General features: G+C 44.5%; 2 long non-coding RNA genes across 4 annotated transcripts in view; one reads left to right on the forward strand and one right to left on the reverse strand.

The window, feature by feature from the left end:
- LOC309533914 overlaps positions 1-6,760 on the forward strand; it is a 37,692-nt gene extending 30,932 nt beyond the window's left edge. The window contains exon 3 of the long non-coding RNA XR_014220525.1: positions 6,637-6,760. This is a non-coding gene — a long non-coding RNA (uncharacterized lncRNA). The remainder of the gene's footprint in view (positions 1-6,636) is intronic.
- A 405-nt stretch (positions 6,761-7,165) lies between these two features.
- On the reverse strand, positions 7,166-18,669 carry LOC309533895. Of its 3 annotated transcripts, none has more exons than XR_014220488.1 (3): positions 17,156-18,669; positions 7,468-7,649; positions 7,166-7,265 (listed from the first exon to the last, which is right to left on the reverse strand). It is a non-coding gene; the product is annotated as an uncharacterized lncRNA (long non-coding RNA). The 3 variants fall into 3 exon arrangements; XR_014220489.1 differs by lacking the exon at positions 17,156-18,669 and adding an exon at positions 7,849-8,124; XR_014220490.1 differs by lacking the exons at positions 7,166-7,265; positions 7,468-7,649 and adding exons at positions 16,160-16,244; positions 16,462-16,624 and having other exon boundaries at positions 17,156-18,662.
- Between the last annotated feature and the right edge of the window lie 897 nt (positions 18,670-19,566).

Here is a 19,566-nt window from a genome sequence, read left to right on the forward strand (position 1 = left end):
ACTGAGGACAGATCTACACATCATCATCATTATTATTATTTTAAAAAAAATTATTTATATTTTTCAAATTTATACATTTTCATTAGTTTTACAATCAATTTAACATTTCAAAATTGGACTTCCTTCCTTCTCCCTCTTTCTGCGGCTCCTTAAATTTATTTTTTAATATCTTCTACATATCCAAATTCATTTAACTTACTCATTTGATTATCTACTCTAAATATATACTCTTATAAAACTGCAGATTATTACAATAATCCTGCAAATATTTTAATCTGTTTCCAATTGATCTGCAAATATTCAATAAACCATTTCCATTCTTTTATATATCTTGATTTCTTATTCTTCTGGTAAGTTTCGCCATTTCTGAATATTCCGTAAGTTTTTCTATCTATTCTTCCGCTACTGGGACTTCTCCTTCTTTACGTTTTAGGGCAAGTAACATTCTTGCTGCTGTAGTAGCCTACATGAATAAATTTCTATACAGTTTAGGTAGTTCTGTCCCTATAATTCCCCCAAAAACCTACACATTATGATAAGCACACAACGGGCACTGAAAACAGCAGTCTGGTGCCAAGTTCTCCCTGTGCCATTTAATACATCTTATCCATATTCTGTCATAACAGATATCAGGACATAGCTAAGCTTCATCACCCATTATCTATGGGCTGGGAGGATACCTAGCACAGAGCTGCTCTGAATTATTGTTAACATGCATTTCCAGCAGAGGGGATGCTTCACTCCAGCGAATGGGAAAAACTTTGGACGATGCATTGTGTCAGTCACGAAAAGTGCACTTACTTGCGGACCCTTTCTGAGGTCCAGAGGTGCCTGGGCTGATTACTTTTGAAGCTCCTAGCTATAATAAAAATGTAAAAAGACAGCACACAAAAACTATAGTAAGGTAAAGGGGTGAAGGGACCGCTGACCATTAGATCCAGTTGTGGCTGACTCATAGAATCATAGAATCATAGAGTTGGAAGAGACCACAAGGGCCATCGAGTCCAACCCCCTGCACTCTGACTCTGGGGTTGCGGCACTCATCTCGCTTTATTGGCCGAGGGAGCCGGCATACAGCTTCCGGGTCATGTGGCCAGCATGACTAAGCTGCTTCTGGCGAACCAGAGCAGCACACGGAAATGCCGTTTACGTTCGCGCTGGAGCGGTACCTATTTATCTACTTGCACTTTGACGTGCTTTCGAACTGCTAGGTTGGCAGGAGCAGGGACCGAGCTCAGAGCTGCAAATTTAAGCAAATAAAAATGTGATTTAGTAAAAGTCACCATCTTTTGGATAACCAATATAGAATTTGTCATCTTAAAGAGTCTAAAATGTCCACAAATATGAATAAGTTGGGTCTGATGGCACAATATTAGGCCATGATGAACGCGTCCTCTCAGATCAGCTGTTTATAACAAATGAATTGCCCAGGTATGTACACATTACTGACTTAAAGTGCAGCTAGGTTGTCCTCTCACCTTCCAGTTTTGGATCAAAGCCGGTTTGTGGGGAAACTCTCAGAGCATAGCTTTTTGGAAAAAGTAACAGGATAGATAAAGAATAGATGTAAGATTGGTGTGTACACTTCTTCCCAAATTTGCGGAAGGACGCAGAGTAAGTAAACAACCTCATACTGTCCACATGACCCGGAAGCTGTACACCGGCTCCCTTGGCCAATAAAGCGAGATGAGCGCCGCAACCCCTGAGTCGACAACGACTGGACCTAATGGTCAGGGGTCCCTTTACTTTTACCTATAAGGATGAAAGAGGGGCTGACCCAAACTTGCTGCTCATTCGTCCAATGTTCAGTGATAACAGCATCAATTATAGTGTTAAGTTTATCCCAAAATTTTCCTTGGTGACTGTGTGTGAAGACTTCTCCGATTGCATTATCGACCCTTGTGGTTGCAATGATAAATGTGCAGACCTTGCTTAATTCCTTGGATATTCACACCCCTAAGTTGAGGCAAACGATTGCTCCGTAAATTTGCTGAATTCAACAACTGATCAAACCAAACATAAACCAAAGGAAAGATCTCATCACCCTCTTTGGAATGTTTTTGGTGGGGCCTTATCTTAACTCCCTGTTCTTGGCACAAAATACTTTCCTTGTACCAGGCGACCAAAGCACGGTCTGTATGTAATGCCCTTGCTTGCATGAAAGGGTTGCTTAAGAACAATGTCAAATTCTATACAGAGGTTAACAGGCCTCAGGGCTGCCACCTTGTGGTATGGCTGACTAACAGCTTTGTCACCGACTGCGTTTTTTTAAAATGCACCCCTAAAATGTTTACAAAGATTATACCAAAAACGTGTGTTTTCACGATGAACCTGTATAAAATTTTATTTTTGATTAATTAAGGTCATACAAACCAGACATTACCAGATTGAAGTATGTGGCATATGAGACACTGCCCTGGACCCCTTAAAGGATAGTATAGAATGAAGATGACGCTATGGTCTAAACCACTGAGCCTCTTGGGCTTGCTGATCAAAAGGTCAGCGGTTCGAATCCCCATGATGGGTTGAGCTCCCATTGCTCTGTCTCATCTCCTGCCAACCTAGAATTTTGAAAGCATGCCAGTGCAAGTAGATAAATAGGTACCGCTGCGGTGGGAAGGTAAATGGCATTTGCGTGTGCTCTGGTTTCCATCATGGTGTTCCGTTGCACAAGAAATGGTTTAGTCCTGCTGGCCACATGACCCGGGAATCTGTTTGTGGACAAACGCCGGCTCCCTTGGCCAGAAAGCGAGATGAACGCTGCAACCCCATAGTCACCTTGGACTGGACTTAACCGTCCAGGGGTCCTTTACCTTTACCTTTAGTATAGAAACACAATACAGACAGCTCCCAGTTTAGACACGTCCAAATGAGGTATGATTGGCCGACCAGGTGAACTAGCAGGATGGGGTGGCGGTGGATTGGTGGACCAAATGGGTGACAGCTGCTTGCAGCACTCCTCTGATTGGCTCAGCAGTGCATGTGGAGGGGAGCTCATCCCGTTTTTTGAACGAAGAGTCCTTTTCTGGATCTAAACTGGGGACCCCTTGCCAATAAACTCTGAGCTTCTCTGTGATGCCAGGACTCCTACTGCTCTTGGTGCAGACTAGGTTCTGAGGCTAGATGCTTGTGAGCAGTGTGTTAGGGTTGGGCTAAGGAACGTCTCTTCACAAGTGTGACCCCCCCTCCCCAAACCAGATTTTGCTATGAGCATAGTAGCCTGTACATGAGAAGGGAAGCACACATCTCTGAACACGGAGCTGAACTTGTTAAAAAAAAACCCAAAACTTTTTGCTTCTATTCTGATATTCTCTTTCCAATAAACCGTTAAGATGCTGAAGAGTAAGGTAAAGGTAAAGAGACCCCTGACCATTAGGTCCAGTCGTGGCCGACTCAGGGGTTGCGGCGCTCATCTCGCTTTATTGGCCGAGGGAGCCGGCGTACAGTTTCCGGGTCATGTGGCCAGCATGACTAAGCCAGTTCTGGTGAACTAGAGCAGCGCACGGAAATGCCATTTAACTTCCCGCCAGAGCGGTACCTATTTATCTACTTGCGTTGGCGTGCTTTTGAACTACTAGGTTGGCAGGAGCAGGGACCGAGCAACGGGAGCTCACCCCGTCACGGGGATTCAAACCGCCGACCTTCTGATCAGCAAGTCCTAGGCTCTGTGGTTTAACCCACAGCGCCACCCGCGTCCCTGCTGAAGAGTAATGCATATTATCAATACCCAGTGCATTTTTGCCAATAAGTAGAGGATCTTCAGCTTGAACTTTTATATTTTGAATTGATGCTCACATTTTCAGTCCCAGCCTGGATGCATTTCAAATGCTATTTAAAACAGATTACAGTCTCACTTTTTAAAACAAAAAACAAAAAAACCCCACAACTTTAGTTGACTTTGGATTGTATCCTTGTTTCTGGGGAAACTGAAGGAAATGCCTAAGGAGAAACGACAAAAATATCCCTTCTTTTTGCAATAGGATTTTCTCGCTATGTGAAGTCATAGGTGAGTTTTCTTTTCTTTTCAGTGACTCACTACAAAAAGGGATAGTAGTGGATAAAGCGTTACACATAATTCATACCGCAGGAGGAGAGGTATACATAACGTTTTGAAGGAAGTGCTATCATCATTTGTTCATTTCCCTTCTCGGGAAACCACCCAAATGATTTTGTTTTAGTAACACACTTAGTTGTAATACAATTTTCAATGTAATCCAGATCCCACTGAGGTCAAGAGGGAAGAACCCACAGTGATGTTCATGGTTGTGTCACGTATTTGCTAACTGACAGGGGCGGCCATTTTGTGCGCTAGTATCCAGGAATAAGTCCTACTGGAGTTATTGAGACTTATTTTAAAAAACATTTCAAGCTTTTCCAGGAGATGTTTTTCATGCTTCTGCTGATAGTCTTTCTTATTTTTCTTTAACGCCACTTCACATCTAGAAATTATGAACCTCCCTTCTCTGTTGCTACGTATAGATTTTGCCCAGACTGCAAAAGGGGGTCAGGAGAGAGAATCAAAGTAAAGAGCGCTCTATGTGCTTGCTCATCTATACCACCATTGCTCCTGGCAAAACAGCTTTTGCAGGTGTTGTGTGGCTTAAGCGACTTCCAAATATAGATGGTGTTGGGGGGGTTGGAGGGGGGAAGCTAAGACTAACGACAAAGTGTGTTCTCCTTCATGGAGAGCATGTGTTGCAGTGGGGGCCGACAGGACACTCCAAAGTTGTGGGGCGGGCTAATTGATCGTTGGCCACTGTTGTGATTGGGCTTCCCTTGTTGCTGGGAAGAAGTTGATGTTGCCATTTGTTGATTGACAGCCAGAAATGCTAAAACTCCCTGCACGAGGCGTAGAGCTTCCTCTTTTCGCCCGTGCATAGGATTGCCCGTCCGTCCCCCCCTATATTTAGGGTTGTTCGCTTTGACCTTGCTATGCCTGTCAGGGGTCGTCTGCTCTTGGGGCAGGGGCCTGGTAGGAATTTTGTCCATCTGGCTGATTGGCTGGGGCCATTTGGTTTTTGCCTACTGCGTAGCAAATCGTCACAACTTGTAAGGTTGTGGCTAGGCATTGGTTTATGGTTTGGTTGGTTGAGGGGCAAGGATTGGCTGTGCCTGCCTCTCTAATGCTGCTGCTGCAAGGGATTCCGTTAAAGGAATACAGGGACTCCCCATTGCTTTTGTCCAAACCCTGTCAAGGGGCTAGGGCCACGCAAGAGCCCCTGGCTGCATTTGGGGAGGGCTGAGGGCAGGTTCCCTGCTCCGTCGCTACCCCCAAATGTATTCCCCTTTTCTAACTTTCGCAGGCTTGCGGAATGTCAGTCTGTCCCCCACTGGGGGGGCAGATAGTCGCAACCAATGCCTAAGCAACCACTCACATTTTTTGTATTTTAATAAAGTTGTGGCCAAAATTATGCCAAAAACCTTAAACAAAATTTCTGTGTGATGTGTGAGTTATTTGGAGTGGCCCTGGGGACCTTGACACGCAAAAAGTAAAACAGGATAAAAGCTATTGCTTTTCTTCAGTCTGTGTCATAGACATGACTGCACACAAGCAAGAGGAGCAGTCTGAGTGGGGGCACAGTTAGGCAGAAGGGCAAGAGGGAGGCTTGCCTTTTTCTCAGACAGCTGAAAGCCGTGGGCTGCAGCCAGGGGCATAGTGTTACCGGAAAAATCCGAGGGCTCCCTTGGACAAAAACAAAGACACCAACCAGGATAACTTGGAGCAAAACAGCAGCCTGTAAGCTTGGCCTTTATTGAACTGTTGCAACAGGGTGCTCCCCTCACTTGCAGGAGAGAGAAAGGACACAGAAAAAATGGTGTGCAAGGTCTTATAAAGACTTTTGAAATTCCCATCCTGTAGATCAAGACCACCCCCAGAAACATCATACATACATCACAGAAAGGAGGGGTTGAGGGAGGAGTTGTGGTGGTAACCTGAGTGTCCTGTCACCTGGCTGGTTCCCCCTTTCCCCCTCCCCATGAGTACTTTCCAGGTGACAGAGGGGAGTTGGCAGTTTCCTGCCCCCAGAGGGAAGAGCTGATTATTGTCCTTTGTTCCAGTCTGTGCTGAATCCACTCCCATATGCAAGTTCTTTGTGATCTTGATGGTCTTCTGTCTAGGACCATCAGGGTTGGCATAGCAACTGGGCAGGGCTCCTGTGGATGTGCTGGTATGCTGAAGGGATTATGGCTGCCCTGTATCAAACCTTCCCCATTTTGTAGTCCTTCCTTCATGGAGTAAAATAAAAGTGCAACAGTGCAAATCCGATGTATGGTTGATTTTCTATGAATTTATAACAGAAGCGTAGCGTATGTAGTGTGTGAGTGTGTGTGAAGTTTGCACAAACTGAATGATTGGGGGGGGGGTTTCCTGCTACGGTAGGAAGGGGGGTGCGGTGGTATAAAATTTTATTCTTCAAAATCAGAGACAACAAATTCAGTAGCATCATTTGTATTTTCTGCTAGCTGGAATATGTCTGAGAGTCAACAGCTTAAAATAAAAAGTGTGGAAAAGCTTTCAGTGATGCGGTTAAGTCTTCTTGCTTTGGTTGCATGTTAGATCTTAAAAGGCATTTTTTTAAAAAATGCCAGTGGTTTTGTTTATGAAAAAAAATAACAAACATCTTTGCTTTTCAGCTTAAAACTGAATCTATTCCAAGGCTTTATTTCAAAGAGATCCAAGATTCCGGAACAGGAGGTCATGCAAGTTCAGTTCTTTGTATACAGTATGCCCAGCAAAACATGTTGAATCTTTTGAAAATATTCTGAGGTTTAGTATTTCATTTCCTGGGCGGAATACAAGAAAAGCAGTCTGCTAGATTACTTTCACAAAGCTGATATTGGCTGGCAAAAGGAAAGCTAATTTTAAAGCAGATAATGGTGAAAATAACAAATCTGTGCAACTGCCTCTCAGAAATTGCCTAAATGAAATGTTATTCTGTTTTAACCAGCTCTCCCCCCCTTGTCTCCACACCCATCGTTCTTGTTTTTGTATACATTCTTCTTTCGCTGGGACTTCTTCTTCTTCTTCTTCTTCTTCTTCTTCTTCTTCTTCTTCTTCTTCTTCTTCTTTCCATTTTTGGGCAAGAAACATTCTTGCTGCTGTTGATGCACCTAGACGGTTGGGGGAAACCGCCAGGGGTAAAAAAATGACCAAAGACTAGCATATTTGCAAAAAAAATCTTTATTAGAATAAAAAAATTAATTGGGGAAGGGGGAAACTGGGCCTTGGTTGAGAGAGCTGCTGGCCTCACTGTTGCCGCTGCCTGGAAGAGAAAAGAACAGAAAATATTCTTAATATTTCCATTTATTATTACTACAAGGATCTACAAGTGGCCCACATTATTCTCCCTTCCTCATCCAATCCCTAAACTCTTCTTAAATCAGGGAGCTGCCTCCCCCCCCCCAGCCAGCCAGCCAGATTCTCTCTGGCCTCCCCCTTCTTCGTGAACAAAGATCAACACTCACCACTGGTGGAATCACTGGTGGCCTCCATCCCCTGGTCCTTCGGCCTCACATAGATGGTTCGCAGTTTGATTTTCCTCCCATCCACGATTACAATTTCTTGCCTCATACAGTCCAGGGGATGGATTTTTATGGAGCGGCAACAGGAGGCCAGCAGCTCTCTCAACCTTCGCAGACCGGAACATCTAGGGAAGAAAAGGAAGAAGGTCACGAAATGGATTATTTCCTCGCTACTCTCTATCCCTGCACTGCAAGCTATTTCCCTCAAAGCATCTAAGGGGCCCTGAGGACAATCTTTAAAATTTAATCTACCCATGACCCTATGTGTCTAAATCTTAAGGGATAGCTAAAGAAACAGGGGGAAGAATAAGAGATTCTACTTACAAGCGAGACGTCTGAACCTTCATTATGTTGAAGACCACAAGTGTCAAACTAGCTCTTCTCTCACTAAATTCAAATAGTTGCTCTTCCCAAAGTTCTCAGCCAAGTCACTCAGCAGGGGGACGTGTCACAATGGAGGACATGACATCATCACTTTAGCTACCTCGCCTAACAATGGGCATCACTCCTCTTAATATTATTTTTCAAATATATTTCAGTGGGTTAAGTGGTTTTATTTAATTAATTTAGAATATGGTTACCAGATTTTTTTCAATGAATCCGGGGACACTTCCCCCCCCCCCTTTTTTTTAGCTGAGTAGCAACAGGGAGCCCGTAGTGGGGATGGTGAGGCAAAAGATCCTGGGCTCAAGCACACATCCATATTGTATAAAGGTGCAAAGTCCTTCTTTTGCACCCTGTGGAACATAAATGCACAGAGTTTTTAAAAAACTGGGCAATGGCCACCTGCCCACAACTCCCAAGCCATCCCCGAAGGGGGAAGGGGGCAGGAGATCTGTACCACCAGACGTCCCCGGTTCCCCTTCAGAAGTGGCAACAGCGGCGGCAGTCATCAGCCCGGAGCCAGCCTGGTAGCGCAGTTGGCTCTGGCTGGCTTCAGGAGCAGCTTGCTTCTGTGGCACCCGCCAGTTTGCTTCCTGGAAATCCCCGTATGATGTGTCTTGTGCACAACACATCATATGGGGACTTCTGGCAAGGAAAAATGATGGGCACCATGGCAGCGAACAGCAAGCAGCTCCTGAAGCCAGCCAGAGCCAGCTGCGCTATCAAGTTGGCTCCGGGCTGCTGACTGCTACCGCTGCCACATTTCCCGGGGACAGATTTGCAAATCCGGGGACTGTCCATGGGAACCGGGGACGTCTAGTAACCCTAATTTAGAAAAGATCCACTGCTGGCTTCATGCAGCACAGTGCATTTCTGGACAGGACAGGAAACACCTTGCAAACACACACACTTTTCAACATGGTGGAGTCACCAAGGGACAACACTTCCGGCCTAGACTATGGCTGCTGTTTCTCACCTAAGAGTTAAAAATAACCCCTCTCAACACCCTGTAGTAATCTGTCCAGTATTATGATGGACAGGAGCAGGACTTCACCCTTAGACCTCCTCATCCCCCTGTTTCTTTCCATTTCTGCCCAGTGTGTTCTGCCAATAAACAGCTTTCCTTAGGCTGCAAGGAAGTGAAATGTTATGAGTTGGTGGGTGCCAGGCTCCCCTTTGCCATGAGTTTCTGGGTGCCAGGCACTGAAGCCCAGGACACTGAACATCTGGGGAGTTGATCTAAGCCTTGTTTCAATGCACCCCAAGCTCTACATTTGATTCTTGGTTATTAAAAACTGTTTGAACCCATTTTATTTCACTCACAAAAGAAAATCTGACATGTGATTATCATAAGGGTTTATAGACAATGGGTAACAGGTTTATTAATCCTTTTCATAAGTTATTATTTGTCTACTTTAATGTATTCTTTATATATAGTAATCATTTAGAGGTTGGGGTGGGAAGCAGTTTTGAATAGGAAACTGGTGGATGGCTGTCATTAATTCAGATCCATTCCATAGAATCATAGAATCTTACGAGTTGGAAGGGAACCAAGGGTCATCTAATCTAACCCTCTGCAATGGAGGAATCTCAGCGAAAGCATCCTTGACAGATGGTCATCTAGTCTTTGTTTAAAAACCTCCAAGGGAGTCTATTTGTTTTTATGAATGTTTAATCAGAATCTCCTTTCTTGTAACCTGAAGCCATGGGTTTGAGTCCTACCCTCCAGAGCAGGAGAAAACAAGCATCCTCCCTCTTCCGTGTGACGGTCCTTAAGATATTTGAAGATGGCTATCAGATCTCCTCCCAGTCTCCCCTTTCCAGGCTAAACATACCCAATTCCTTCAACATCCTCCTTAAATTGTGGCTCCCAGAACTGGACACAGTACTCCAGGTGTGGTCTGACCAAGGCAGAATAGAGCGGTACTATTACTTTCCACGATCTAGACACTATACTTCTGTTAACGCAGAATAGCATTAGCTTTTTTGCTTCTGCATCACACTGTTGACTCATGTTAAGCCTGTGGTCCATCAAGACCCTTAGATCCTTTCCATAGGTACTGCTAGAAAGCCAAGTGAACAGCAGGAGTGAACGTGTCCAGAGGAGGGCAACCAAAATGGTCAAAGGCCTGGAAACGATGCCTTATGAGGAACGGCTAAGGGAGCTGGGCGTGTTTAGCCTGGAGAAGAGGAGGTTAAGGGGTGATATGATAGCCATGTTCAAATATATAAAAGTATGTCATTTAGAGGAGGGGAAAAGGTTGTTTTCTGCTGCTCCAGAGAAGCGGACACGGAGCAATGGATCCAAACTACAAGAAAGAAGATTCCACCTAAACATTAGGAAGAACTTCCTGACAGTAAGAGCTGTTCGACAGTGGAATTTGCTGCCAAGGAGTGTGGTGGAGTCTCCTTCATTGGAGGTCTTTAAGCAGAGGCTTGACAACCATATGTCAGGAGTGCTCTGATGGTGTTTCCTGCTTGGCAGGGGGTTGGACTCGATGGCCCTTGTGGTCTCTTCCAACTCTATGATTCTATGATTCTAAGTGTCCCCCAGCCTATATTAGTGAATCTGCCTTACAGAACCTTACATTTGTCCTTATTGAAATTCATTTTGTTGGCTTTCGTCCAGTTCTCCAACCTGTTAATGTCATTTTCAATTCTGATTCTGTTTTCTGCAGCATTAGCTAGCCCTCGCAGTTTGGTGTCCTCAGCCGATTTGATGAGCATCCCCTCAATTCCTTCATCCAAGTTGAACAACAACGGGCCCAGGACAGAACCTTGCGGCACCCCACTTGTCACTTTTTTCCAGGAGGCTGAGAAAGCATTAATGGCCGCTCATCATTTCACAGTTGTGGGCAATGTTTGCAGCCCAGCGCACTGCACCACCATCTTCTCAGAGCCGTGCTGCTGCTGTGGCCATTGCTCATCTGCTGGGGTCACCATGGAGGCCTCTGGGTTCCCACCAGAACCCAGCCATTTCAATCGGCCAATCTGCAGTGGGCACAGCTAGGAAGAATGGACCGTCCCGACGCAGGCTTCCCTCTGGTCTGCTCCTCAGATTTAAAGGAGACCGGAGCTGATGTCAGTTGTGCAGTTGGCCCTGGAGCATCAAGGAGGAAAGTCAGCAGGACACGAAGACCCAGAGAGAGGTAGAGCGAAGGACAAGGAAGTAGTGAAGATGAGGAAGCAGAGAACCACAGGAGTTACCTGGTTGTTGGACGAACCCCTCCCTCTTTTTTGCACATGGCCAGCGCCATATTTCCACACATGAGTTGTGCTTCCACATGGGGAGTAAGGTAAGTACTGGCGGTACTGGATAACCAAATTGCAGTGCGTTAGTGCCTAATTTGAAGAACAGATTGTTGGCGTTGTTCCTCATTAGATCTGCTGTTTTCCCCCTAAGTTTTGGGGCGTATCGTATACGAGGCCCTAGCGATGGAAGTATGGGGACTTGACTTGTAACATATTGCAGCCCTAAGAAATTTTCCTACCAGTTTCATTCTGCCATCAGCCTGAATTAGGTGGCCGCACATAAGGGGCTGCTCAGTTAATGGTGAGGCCAGGTGGGCAGAGAGCCGGGCTGGTGAGCTTCCTTCCATGCATATACAGTGGTGCCTCGCAAGACGAAATTAATCTGTTCCGCGAGTCTCTTTGTCTAGCGGTTTTTTCGTCTTGCGAAGCAACCCTATTAGTGGATTAGCGCTATTAGCGGTTTAGCGGCTATTAAAGGCTTAGCGGCTTAGCGGCTAAAAGGCTATTAGCGGCTTAGGGGCTTAGAAAAGGGGGGGGAGCGAAAAAAATCGGAACACTCGCAAGACTTTTTCGTTTTGCGAAGCAAGCCCATAGGGAAATTCGTCTTGCGAAGCGCATCGAAAAACGGAAAACCCTTTCGTCCAGCGGGTTTTTCGTCTTGCGAGGCACCACTGTAATGTGGTCTGTATATATATGTGTATGTGGTGTGTATGTGTGTATTTATTTATTTATTTATTTATGCATGCATATAATTGCGGTATGTATGTGTGCTGACCTGCTTGCATCTTTGGTGTATTATGAGTGTATCTACACAAGGCAGAGGGGTTCGAAGGGCAAATTGTGTATGGTGTTCTACATGAGCCTGGGCTGCAAGACCATTTGGGTCTTCTCCAACTCTACGATCCAATGATTTCTGGTATGATGTGCATGGGTATGGTCTCCCGCTAAGGAACGGCCGCATGGTCCTGCATCGCCAAGAATTGCCCTAAGGGTTCCAACTCTATAATTATATAGGATTCTTTTGGAGGCCCTCAGCTCGGAGAGGGGCCCAAGGTCCTCCCTCCTGACTATTGTTCTTTTATAGTCAAAGTATGCTAGTAATGCGCCGTACTGGTCACCTGCTGATGGTCTCATCCCTACGTGTGCCATTCATTCTATAGCATAAACAGGCATAGGCATCTATGCACGTGCTTAATAGGACCGGGTGTGCATTTCTGTATGTATGGTGGTAGTTAATCCTGTGTGTGTGGCTAATCTTTTTAGGTATCGGTATATGGGGAGCCAAAGGGACGCAGGTGGCGGAAGGGACGTGGGTGGCACTGTGGGGTAAACCACAGAGCCTAGGGCTTACCGATCAGAAGGTCGGCAGTTCGAATCCCTGCAACGGGGTGAGCTCCCGTTGCTCGGTCCCTGCTCCTGCCAACCTAGCAGTTCAAAATCATGTCAAAGTGCAAGTAGATAAATAGGTACCGCTCCGGTGGGAAGCTAATCAGCGTTTCCGTGCGCTGCTCTGGTTCGCCAGAAGCGGCTTAGTCATGCTAGTCACATGACTCGGAAGCTGTATGCCGGCTCCCTCGGCCAATAATGTGAGATGAGCGCCGCAACCCCAGAGTCGGTCACAACTGGACCTAATGGTCAGGGGTCCCTTTACCTTTATATGTGGAGCCGGGCTAGATGACCCAGAGCCCCTTCTAACCCTATTTTCAGTAACACGAGGGGAGGATACTGTTAATTAGTTATTCATTAGTCATGAGGTCGTAGGCATGTGCTCCCGTGCAGGGTTACAATGTATGGTTAGTTTGCACGTGATCTAAGGTACTCTTTATGTGGGAGTCTGCATTTATGTATTCTCTTCTTCGGTGTCTGGTCAGCTCAGTTGGTTAAAACATGATGCTGATGGGGCTACGGTTGCATGTTTGATCCTTATGGTGGGGTAGTGGAATATTTCTGCTTTGCAGGGGGTTGGGTCCCTTCCTGCAGTTCTACCTGCACAATTTATATCTGAATTGTTTCACAGTCATCTCGTCTGTGCTGCACCATCATGGAATCTTTAGGTCCTGCAATTTACTATGCTTGTCGGCCTGGGGATGGTGTGCCCCTTTAAATAATTTTCCTCCCACCTGGGAGGTTTCCGTTGTCTTGGTTCTAAGAATGTACACACTCAGATGGTCACAGTTTCTGTTTTATATTCAGTAGGGGTGCTGTCCCAATGCACCCCACCTGCGATGGCGGTATCAGGGTCACCTTGAAAGGGTGTCCTGAGGGGAGCCTCAGACCGCAAGCGCACAGTCTGAAATTTTAATAAAGTTGTGGCCAATTTTCATCCCAAAATATGTCATCAGGTGTTTTTCTTTGTTGTGAGGTCTGACTCCCTTGCAGGAGGGTGGCGTGGGGGTACTGAGCTTTATTTCAAAGAGATCCAAGATTCCAGAACAGGAGGTCATGCAAGTTTGGTTCTTTGTACAGTGGTGCCCCGCAAGACGAATGCCTCGCAAGACGGAAAACCCGCTAGACGAAAGGGTTTTCCGTTTTTGAGCTGCTTCGCAAGACGATTTTCCCTATGGGCTTGCTTTGCAAGACGAAAACGTCTTGCGAGTGTTCCGATTTTCCCCCGCTTTCCCCCCTTTTTCTAAGCCGCTAAGCCGCTAATAGCCTTTTAGCCGCTAATCCGCTAAGCCTTTAATAGCCGCTAAACCGCTAATAGCGCTAATCCGCTAATCCGCTAATAGGGTTGCTTCGCAAGACGAAAAAACCGCTAGACAAAGAGACTCGCGGAACGGATTAATTTCGTCTTGCGAGGCACCACTGTATACAGTATGCCCAGCAAAACATGTTGAATCTTTTGAGAATGTTCTGAGGTTTAGTATTTCATTTCCTGGGTGGAATGCAAGAAAAGCAGTCTGCTAGATTACTTTCACAAAGCTGATATTGGCTGGCAAAAGGAAAGCTAATTTTAAAGCAGATACAGTGGTACCTCAGGTTAAGTATTTAATTCGTTCCGGAGGTCCATTCTTAACCTGAAACTGTTCTTAACCTGAAGCACCACTTTAGCTAATAGGACCTCCCGCTGCTGCCGCGCCGCCGGAGCACGATTTCTGTTCTCTTCCTGAAGCAAAGTTCTTAACATGAGGTACTATTTCTGGGTTAGCGGAGTCTGTAACCTGAAGCGTATGTAACCCAAGGTACCACTGTAATGGTGAAAATAACAAATCTGTGCAACTGCCTCTCGGAAATTGCCTAAATCTATCTTATTCTGTTTTAACCTGCTCTCCCCCCTTCCTCTCTGCGTCTCCACCCCCATCATTATTCCCGGACACTATGTTCCACCATTGAGGGCCTTCTATCGGTTCCCTCACTGCGAGAAGCGATGTTACAGGGAACCAGGCAGAAGGCCTTCTCAGTAGTGGCGCCCGCCCTGTGGAACGCCTTCCCACCAGATGTCAAAGAAATAAAGAACTGTCTGACTTTTAGAAGACACCTGAAGGCAGCCCTATTTAGGGAAGCTTTCAATATTTGATGAATTATTGTATTTAAAAATTTTGCTGGAAGCTGCACAGAGTGGCTGGGGAGCCCTGGCCACATGGGCAGCGTATAAATAAATTATTTATTATTATTTATTTATTTATTTATTTAATTATTATTATTATTATTATTATTATTATTATTATTATTATTATAGCATCCACAAAGGAAGTAGCCGAACTGTAGACTCCTGCAGTGAGACCCGGGATTTCCACCCATGCTCACAACTGTTGGGAAAAAAGCAACCCCAAAAACTAGCATGTTTGTAAAGGAATAACACAAAAATTATCTGTTTATTTATCTTTTTTTAAAAAAATATGTTTTTATTAAGTTTGCATAACAAATGTAAATTCAAACACATCATTCACCCCTTCATTTAGGATTCTCTGAGTCCTTTGACTTTCCTCTGCCCATCCATGGTTACCATTATCAATCTTTCTCTTTTTCATCTGCTTATCGTATTTTCTCTAATTTGCTAATAGAATAGCAATCCATTTTTCCATAGTTTTTGTAAAATGCAAGCATTACTCAAATCCTGCCAAAGTTTTTGGTTGTTTAGAACAGTGTTCTCTCAAAGGCAATATAAATTTCCCCCACTCTTTCTTAAAAATTTTCTTTTCCTGGTTTATGATTTTCCCGGTCAGTTTCGCCTTTTTGGCATAGTTCATCAACTTCATCAGCCATTCCTCTCTGGATGGAACTCTATCTTTTTCCATCTCTGGGCCAGTAGTATCCTTAGTGCTGTCATCATGTACATGAATAGTGGTTTCTGCTCCCTCAGAATCTCTATACCTAAAATGCCTAACAAAAAAAGCCTCTGTTTCCCCCCACGAATGTTATTTTAAACATTTTTTCAACTCATTGTAAATCATTTCCCAGAATGTTTTAATTATCTTGCACGTCCACCCCATGTGGTAGAACATGCCTTCCTTCTCCTTACATTTCCAGCAAACATTTGAATCAGTTCTATACATTTTTGCTAGTTTTACAGGTGTAAATTACCACCGATGCATCATTTTCATATAATTTTCCTTCAATGCACAGCACACTGTAATTATTAAGTCTTCCCTCCATAACTTTTCCCAAGATGAAAATTGAATATTATGCCCAACGTCTTGTGCCCATTTTATCATTACTGCTTTGATTTCTTCATCCTTAGTTTGCCACTCTAGCAATTTATACATTTTAGAAAGTAACTTCACATTATTTTCCTATAATTCCTTTTGAAACCTTGAGATTTCTGTACTAAATCCATTTTTCTTATCTATATTTAAACGCATCATTTACTTGAAGGTATTGCAACCAGTCTGTAACTAACTGTCTTATATCTTCAATTGTTGTTCTACTTCTATGAGCAACTTTTTGTAGCCTCTTTAAAAAGTCTGTTGCCTTGTGATGAGAGACCACACTAGAGACTCATGGTGTTTTGGAAAGATAAACTATTTATTTATTTATATATATATATATATATATATATATTTGAGTTTTGGGGGAGGGGGGAACTGGGTCATGGAGGGGAGAGAGCGCTGTGCTGGAGTTGCTAGTCTCACTGCTGTCACTGCCTGGAAGAGAAAAGAAGAGAAAAGATTCTTAATTTTTTCATCATTGATAACCAATCTTTCCTGGAAGGATCTCCAGGTGGCTTATGTTATTTTACCTTCCTCCCTTCCTCGTCCTATCCCTGAACTCTTCTTAAATCAGGGAGCTGCCTCCCTCCGCCCCGGCAAGCCAGATTCTCTCTGGCCTCTCTGTTCTTCATGAACAAAGCTCAACACTCACCACTGGTGGAAGCACTGGTGGCATCCATCCCCTGGTCTCTCGGTCTCACATAAATCGTTCTTACTTTAATCTTTCTTCCATCAACCATCACACTTTCTTCCTCCAAACAGACAAGGGGGTAGATTTTCATGGAACGGCAACAGGAGGCCAGCAGCTCTCAAATCTAGGAAAGAAGAGGGGAAATAGTCAGGAAATGGGTTCTAGATACTTTCTTGATACTTTATGTCTCTGTGCTAAATTTGGGGAACCGGTCAGCTGAACCTACTTTCAGAATAAAAAAATTCCTTCCAGTAGCACCTTAAAGACCAACTAAGTTAGTTCTTGGTATGAGCTTTCGTGTGCATGCACACTTCTTCAGATACTTAGTTGGTCTTTAAGGTGCTACTGGAAGGAATTTTTTTATTTTGACTATGGCAGACCAACACGGCTACCTATCTGTAACTACTTTCAGAAACCTCTCATGGAGAGTGCAGCAAACAGTTGAACCCACAGAGGAGGGCATTTTGTCAAAGGACCCTCCAAAACTGGGAGATCCCCACAAGGGAGAAGGGAAGCCATTTCCCTCAAAGCAACTAAGGGGGCCCTGAGGACCATCTTTAAAAATTAATCTAATCACGACCTGGTTCCCTTTGTGTCTAAACCTTAAGGGACAGCAAAAGAAGCAGACTGCAGAAAGAAGAAGAGATATACTTACAGGCAAGATGAAGAAATTTTCATTTTTCGTAAAACACGATTTACACCAACGATCTCTTTTCTTTGAACTGTAGATAAATAGTTGCTCAGCCAAGTGACTCAGCAAGCGGAAGTGTCAGAAAGATCCACAGTCACCATCCATATCAGCAGTGGTGGCCTCCATCCCCTGGTTGCTTGGTTGAACATATAGTGATCTCATCTTCACTAATGTGTCCTTCTTATTCTTCATGACCATCACTCCATCCTCCAATTTCTCCCTCTCAGACCCCATGGGTCTCTAACACCAAATCCCACTCCAACTGCCTCCCTTGGAACTCTGGCCAGTCAGGAGCTGTTGTCAGTTAACGGTTTTCTGGTAGGAGGAAAAACACTCAGTGACTCAACCTGCTCACTAAACAAACTTTTCCGTCGCATATCCCACCCCCGAAAATCATTGTGTAGGTGAGGTTGCATATACCAGCCTCGATGCAGCAATTGTAAAAAGTATTTTGGGGTTCCTGCTTAAAATACACAAATATACATGTATCGTACACACAATACCTTATATACTTTATAATACTATTAAGCTATAAACACTATAAAGTTCTAAACATAACTACATAGCATAACACTTTACTCTATATTCTTTGACATCTATAGATAGGCGTTGCGCTTTAAAAAATACAGGATCCAAATACATTATAACCACTTTTAAATCTGCATTTTAACTAATTGCATTTCAAACAGACACCACACTGATCCATTATCAGACGTTACTCTACATTGGCAATTTCTGCCAGTGTCTTCCACCAAGAAACAAACAGCTTTCCTTAGGCTGCAAGGAAGTGAAATGTTATGAGTTTCTGGGTGCCAGGCATTGAACCCCTGGATTCAGCATATGTTAAAAGATACGCCAGGCAATTTTCATAATGAGAAAATCACCTGGAGTGATGAGCTATTAGGAAAGGAAAGAAGAGGAAGCTCTGTGCCCCTTCCTCAACTCATAGTTAGAAGACAAAGGCAGTTAGGGTTTGCCGTGGGGTGACCTAAAGGAAAAATAGGTTGCAGGCTGTTAAAGGCAAGAAAGCTGGAGAGAGGGCCAGAAGATGACGGTAGATTTCTGTCTGAATCCACTGCTACGGCTATGGGAGAAACAAGACCCTCTTTGAGTGTGTGTGTGTGTGTGTATTTATTTATTCTCTAGCCACTCTGGGCAGCTCACAACAGACTCTTAAAAACACAATAAAACATCAAACATTAAAAACTTCCCTAAATAGGACTTCCTTCAGATATCTTCTAAAAGTCAGATAGTTGATTATTTCCTTGACATCGGATGGGAGAGCATTCCACAGGGCGGGTGCCACTACCGAGAAGGCCCTCTGCCTGGTTCCCTGTAACCTCACTTCTCGCAGTGAGGTAACTGCGAGAAGTCCCTTGGCGCTGGACCTCAGTGTCCGGGCTGAACAATGGGGGTGGAGACGCTCCTTCAGCTATACTGGGCTGAGGCTGTTTATGGGTTCAAAGGTCAGCACCAACACTTTGAATTGTGCTCAGAAACAACCTGTGAGCCAATGTAGGTCTTTCAGGACCAGTGTTATGTGTTCCTGGCGGCCGCTCCCAGTCACCAGTCTAGCTGCCGCATTCTAGATTAGTTGTAGTTTCCGGGTTACCTTCAAAGGTAGCCCCATGTAGAGCGCATTGCAGTTGTCCAAGCAGGAGATAACTAGAACATGCACCACTCTGGTGAGACAGTAAATAAATTATATATCAGAAAGACACCATGGTCTCAGCTGTGCCTCATTCCCAAAAAGGAAACATGTCCGGGTTGCGATTTGGTGCTTCTGCGCATGCGCAAAACGCAATTTAGCGCTTCTGTGCATGCAGGACCCCCGAAACCCGGAAGTAACCTGTTCCAGTACTTCCAGGTTTTGGCGGTTCCATAACCTGAAAAACGCAACCTGAAGCGTCTGTAACCCGAGGTATGACTGTACTGAAGTGGTCCTACATAGTTCATTAAAAATCTGAGCATTTCATCATGTTCTAACCATCAACCTGTTAAAATTAAAGGATCTAAGAAACTAATGTCCACTAATTTCAATAGGTTTACCCTGAGTGCATATTATAAAAATACAGGCACATGATCACAGCTTTGTTGGGTGGGTAATAAATAAATAAATGGAAAGCAGAAGAAACCCACTCTCCATTTATTTAATCCCCCCCCATGTGTGAAGTTGTGATCAATTGCAGTCTTTACTAGCTTTGGGAAGGAGGAAGGACTCTGGATCCTGCCAGAGCCCTCACACCTCCTTCCCAAAGCCAAGCTAGCAGCCCTCCAGAAAACTTGCAGGGCGGCCATTCCCAAGGGTTTCAGGCTCTATGCAATTTTGCCAGCAACAATATTTTTCTGATCCATTTTTTTGCTGGGCGGGGGGA

The sequence above is a fragment of the Podarcis vaucheri genome (genome assembly GCF_965113315.1).
Source record: "Podarcis vaucheri genome assembly, chromosome: 6".
In the NCBI taxonomy this organism is placed as follows: Eukaryota; Metazoa; Chordata; class Lepidosauria; order Squamata; family Lacertidae; genus Podarcis; species Podarcis vaucheri.